This window comes from Nicotiana sylvestris, chromosome 5 (assembly GCF_000393655.2).
Source record: "Nicotiana sylvestris chromosome 5, ASM39365v2, whole genome shotgun sequence".
Taxonomy (NCBI): Eukaryota; Viridiplantae; Streptophyta; class Magnoliopsida; order Solanales; family Solanaceae; genus Nicotiana; species Nicotiana sylvestris.
The window spans coordinates 95,444,918-95,451,389 of NC_091061.1; positions in this window are offsets into that span (position 1 = coordinate 95,444,918).

The window sequence follows — 6,472 nt, forward strand, 5'->3', positions numbered from 1 at the left end:
TGAAGGCCTTTCAAGAACCTCTCTGTCTCTGATAGGCACCTCCGCATCAGAAGATTCTTAATTCAGGGCATCTTGCGTTCCCTTAGGGGGTAAGGTCATTCCCTGAGGGGAATCGGTCATGACAACGGCACCAGTAGGATCAATCAGAGCCATCTCTTGTCCATAAAGGGCTCCAGAACTGGGCTCTCCGAACTACCTACCGAATGCATTCCAGATTGAGGGGTATTTTGGCCATCGACTGGCTCGGGGACATAACCCGATACTCCCTCATTGGCCTCTCCATTCCTATGTTAGATCGTGACGACATCAAGCTCCGGTTCAGGAGCCACCATCTCTACGGCCTGAGGGTCGGTTAGGTTTTCTCCTCCCTCAAATTCTATCATGAAATTATTTTCCCCCTCGCCTTCAACTTGGGGACTTCCTGCTGCTTCCAGAGTTAGGGCTACTGGGTCTGCCTTAGTTTTTTCCACCTTGATCTTCTTGGATTTTGAAGGTTCATTTGACGGTCCCCTTTGTCTTTTCGTCCCTTCATCGGGTCCCAAAGTGCCCTCTTCAGCAAGCGATGTTCCCTTCATTAAGGGGATCTCCGCCAGACCTATACAAATAAAAAATTAAGCACAGGGAGTGAGAGTGCCATCAGTATCGATTCAGGTTGAAAGGTACAACTGCAACAGGGGTGAAGACTCACCATGGTCCTTAGCTTCCCATCAAGCTCGAGATAGGTCATGCCACACTCCCTCGGCATATGGGCAAATCGAGTCAAACCAGCAGACACAGCACGAGAGGTCCATGACCGCGCCAGGATAAATTGCCACGGCTGCATCAGAAAAAAAATTTAAGCGCGTGGAAAGGTGTACCTAAAAAGAAGCAAGGAAATGCTAGATTGTGTATCTACTTACGTTCCATATTCCACCTTTCGGGGAATGACACCCTTTCCACCGGGATTAAGTCCGAAGTCCTTAATCGGACAAAGCGGCTCATCCACCCTTCATTCCCAACTTCTTCGATGCAAGCAAAGAGGGCCCTCAGAGCTCTGTAGTGAAGCTTAATCAAAACCCCCACAAAAGAGACGGGGGTTGTACATCCTGATTAGGTGATCGAGGGTGAAGGGAATCTCCTCAATCATGTTCACATAGTACCTGATCATGTAGAAAGTGCACCAGAATGAAGGGTGAATTTATACAAGGGTCACTTGGTACCATTGGCAGAAGTCGAGAATCATGGGGTCTATCAGAGGAAAGGATGGCCCCACTGCCCCAATAGTAAATAGGTAATTATACACATTGAGGAAATTGATTTTGTATGTCGTTATATCCTCCTCCTGAGTAGATATATCCACAAGGACTGCGTCCCCCCAGCGGCAAACAGTCCTCACCCTTTCGACGTTTGTTACTAAGCTAATATACTGAGACACAAGCTAAGGACGCTCAGGCTTCGAAGAAGGCCTCTCGACCTTGAAATCGGAAGCCGCTGCAAAATAACCAGGAATGCATTCCTCAGCACGAGGAGGAATTGAAGCTTTGCCTTTAGATGGAAGCGAAGAGGAGGATGTCACATTCTCCTGAGAAGCAGAGGCAGAAGTTTTCGCCGTTCCTAAAAAATTCTAGAAGAGAAAGGGAAGTTGCGTTTCGAAGAAAGAACAAAAGTAAAGGTAGAAGGAACCTTTTTAGGGGCTTGGTGGTGCAGTGAGTTGCAATGAACGAGAATAGAAGTATTTATAGAGGCCCCATACGCACGTTGAAGGAGGCCAAGGGACTACAAACCGTCGTAATCAATGTGAATGCTTTCAAGGGCTGTGTGTACGTCGTCTTTTGGAACCTTATGACTGTCGTCATTACGGAAGTAACAGAAGGGCAGGAATTCAAGGTCATTTCTTATCACTTTCACTCTACGAAATGCGGGGACTATCTATATATAATAAAATCGGATGGTCCAAATTTCCGGCTTTATGGTGCCTCGTAAGCATATTTCACAAGGTTCGAGACTAGGGTCAAGGTTCACCCTCGAGGGCTATCGACGCTTGACCTCGGGGTGATGCAGACCAGCGACTATGATGGAAAAGTGGGGAGTTCCCAAAGTGCATAACTAGAACTGACAAAGTCTAGTGAGCTGAATTCAAGCCCGAATCATGACGTCACATAGTTGTCCCATCTCCGTATCTTTGTAATTAATGCTTTTTGTACTATGTTAGAATTTCCCTCATATATAAAGGGGATCCTTATCATTTTGTTAACATCTGTTGCTAAATACTAAATACACAAGAACATTCTCTCTGCTCTCTAACACATTCACCTGATCTCATTACTTCATTTAATGCTCAAATTTATTGTGTTCTACTTATAGTTCATCATGTATTGCTTATTATTGGCCATAAATAGCCATCATTGATTTATTTATAACTATTAGTCTCCATCGAGCACCCTCTATAGCTCCCAACCAAGCATCAGACTCGACCCCGAGTCCCCAATTATTAATCATTCGATCTAGTTATCACCTTGCTCTCAAGCTCTTTTCTTGATTCCAAGTACTTCACCTAGAATATATTGCCCTAACAACTAGCATAAAAATATATCACGTATTTTAGAACCACTAAATCAAATTTAATTGTTATTACCACTTTCACAATAAACAACCTATATATGGTTTACCTCTTCATCTTTGGCGTCTTTTCACGTCTTCACCGAATCTTACTCGCCTTGCGGTAACTCTGCTCAACTAGGGATAATATAAGGCCAAAATTGGGATGTTCGACTTTGGAGCTACTGTGGCACTCCACGCCCGACCTCGAGATGCTTGAAGCAGAATTTGAAGTGTGACCCTGAGGTGCGTCCCTAGAGGCAGCATATCGAATGTTCAATGTGGTCAATCTCGAAGCATTACAAATCGATGATCGTCATGGCAAGGCGGGAAATCTCCCAATGATACGTGGTTAGAGCTGACCAGGTCTGCAAGAATAGTACAAATTCGTACTGAACTATTATACAGCTGTACCAATAGTATTTTCTTGTTATTATTAGATATGTACTATGTTGGGATTCCTCCTCCTATATAAAGGGGACCCTTGTCATTTTATAAGAGGAATGAATATGGATTACAATAGAACATTCTCTGGTTTTCTTGCCTAAACATGCTCAACACTTACTCTACATATCAATTGCTCGTTCATTTATTGTTCACTTATTGTTCTTCATTTATTGCCCATTATTAACCGAAAAAGGCTATGTTCGAGGCCCCCGATATCATTGTTTCTTCATCAATTGTTCATAGCCAACTACCCTAGCTAGACCTCGAGGCCCCCTGTTCCAGCTAGCTTGAGGCCCAGTCTTGAGGCAGCAGTGGTTTGCATATCTGATTCTCCTTACATACACTTAGAATCTATTGTCTAACAACTAGTATTGAGATAAATCACATATTTTTAGAACCACAAAAGCAAATATAATTGTAAATACCATTTCAAGTTCAACAGTTTGGCGCCCACCGTGGGGCTAAAAATAATAGTAATTGTTTTGGTGCTACTTTTCTAAAAACACAAGTTATTTTTCACACTTTTTCTTGTCCAAGATTCTTTTATTTCAGGTCAAAAAATGTCTAACTCTGCAAATACACACGAAAACAACGATATTGGGCTCCATGGAGAGTGTAGTGCAGATGCCGATGGACCACCGCAAAAACCTGGGGTGGCACCAGCACAAATCCCTATCGATGTGGGCTCATGCAACGTTGTGCATGTCGATGTGAGCTCTCATACTAAAGAAAGTGTGCGCGGGGAAAACCAACATAAACCAGAGGGGACTCCAGCTCGGGCTCCGAGATGCTACAAGCACAACAAGTGGCTATAGCTCAGTTACAAAGTCAATAAAAACTCTGAAGCACATATATGTTACAAGCACAACAGTGATGCTCCCATATTCAGCGAAGAGGACATCAAGACCTTATCTCAGCCTCATAATGAAGCACTGGCCGTGGGTACATGGTATGAGGGCCGTGCCATCAACCCTTAATCAAATGATGAAGTTTCAAACCATTGATGGAGTAAAAGCAGTGTACAGGGAGCAGCATGCAGCAAGAGAGATGTTCGCGGTGCATGATATGGCACCGGCATCGACACCTTGAACATCGAAGAAGCCAAAAAACAAGCAAATAGCCAAGGAGAAACCATAACCTACATTCTCGCTTGCGCCCGAATAAGTGAATAAAAGATCGTGCCGCGTCCTCGGAGCAAGCAATTGAAACGTATCGAGGCTCAAACGCTATCATTGCTAAGGTACAACCCTCTCCCTTTTCATTTATGTTTTATACTAACTTATTGCAGGTGTTCGATTGAGAGGAATTGAAGCACCCTCCTGCTCGAAGACCTCAGTTTTTAAAGCATGCATTGTGCCCCTTTTCCCCTAGATCGGGTTTATCCCAAACGAGTTTTATCAGTGAGTTTTTTAACAAGGCAACATCCATATGTTACCTAAGGAGAACTCATCAAGTATTCAAGGCTTTTGTTCGATCAACCTCAAATACTGGGGGGCATCACCTCGGGAGGTTACCTCTTCAAAGAAATCAAACAATGCCTAGGAGGACCTCGATATGAGAATGTTGTATTGGGCCAAACGGTCAAATGAATAGTGTTAGTGTAGAATAATTGAGCCTCCAAAGGCAAGAAACATATACACATATATCAAGTAATTGAGGAAGCCTTTTTGCTTATCAAAACATATTATGCCTCTAAGAAGTTCACTACTTCCTCATAAGATGGCTCAAGGGACAAAAACTCTCGAACACTAGGGGACTGTCATCGACAGTCATCTCATCAAGCCATCGAAAACTCAAATTTTTAAGACCTCGATCAGGCGACTTCGGGCTCATAAGCCCTCAGTCTGGCAACATCAAATCTGTAAGAACTCAACGAGACATGCCCAAACTTATAAGACCTTAAAAAGGCATAACCCCGATATTAAGGCCAAGGCTAAATATCTGAACTTGTAAGACCCCCAAAAGGGCATACCCTTGATATAGACGCTGAGGTCATTTCACCCGGGGACTAAGGGCTACGACCAAACATAAATATTACAGTTGAACTAAAAGCCTACAGCTGAATTAATGCGGCTCGGGGACGTTTGACTGCCACCATAAAACTAAAGGCCTTCAAATACTTCAAAAATACTTCGCAAAGAACCGGTTAATTAGGCTACCCTCGTCATAAGAAAAGGAGCATCGATAATATCAGCTTCGAATAATAAAAAGGCTTCGAAAACAATCAGCCTTCGATGAAAAGGTTTCGATAATTTAGCCTTCGAGCGAACCTCCCGGGGTACCACGCTATAGTCACATATCGACCATAATTGAGGTTCTCGTTTGAGCCATCGGAGAGTTGGACGAACATAAAACATGCCAAGTCATAATCAAAACTTCAAAGTCTTTAGCCAAAATAAGGGAAAACTATTCGCATCGACCCAATCTATAAAGAGCCTAAGGGCCAGCCTAAAGAGCCTAAGGGCTGATCTAAAGAGCCTAAGGGCAATATGTGGAAAACATAAGGGTCAATGAGCCCGAGTCAAAACTTGATTCGAGGACTAATCCCTAAACTGTCAACGACTATAAATTACTCATCAAGCACAACCTAAGGTTTCTTATCTTAAAGTTCAACATACCGGACTAATTGTCGGCAAACATCAAAACTCAAAACATAAACAAAGACATAAACAAGTGGAAATTTATATAAAGGGAAAACCAAAGGGTTCCTTTTTCATTATAAATAATGGTACAAAGATACATCTACAACACTCCTACAGGGAGCCCTATACAAAGAACAAGAAAGAAAAACCTAGTATACCCTTGGGAACTTAGCCTTTTCCCCCTAGGGGACTATGTCTCCATCAGCTCCCTTGGGACCAGCTCCCTCAACGGCCTCCTCCTCATTGTCTTTAGCATTGGAAACAAGGAACTTGGCGTCGAACTCATCTGCCTTGGCCTGGTCTATCTCCTCTGAGAGATCGAAACCCTTACCATGAATCTTCTCGAGAGTTTCCCTCCGGGATCTGCATCGGACATGTTCATTGATTCGCCTCTCTCGATCAAAATCCCCTCTCAACTTTGTACGAGCTTCAACATCATTTTTCAGATAGATCGCCACCTTCTTATCAGCCTTTGCTGGGACCTCTTCGGCTTCGACTCGAGCGTCCACAACTTTGGCCTTCATTTTCAAAAGATCCGTTTCAAGCTTAGCAGTCCTGCTCATCTGGACCAAGTCGCCTTCTCGAGCATTACGAAGTTGAATCTTGAGGGCGGAGGCCTTAGCCAAAGCATTCCTTTTTGCCGCAACATGAGTATCTATCTATGCCTTCAATTCGTTGCATTCAGAATTAACCTTGGTGGCTTCGCCCCGAAAGCGTTCCAGCATCTCTGTCTTTCTTTGCAACTAAGATACCAAAACGTTAGTTTCTGAAAATGGGAGAAGATGCGTGTATTCCCCCAAAATAGA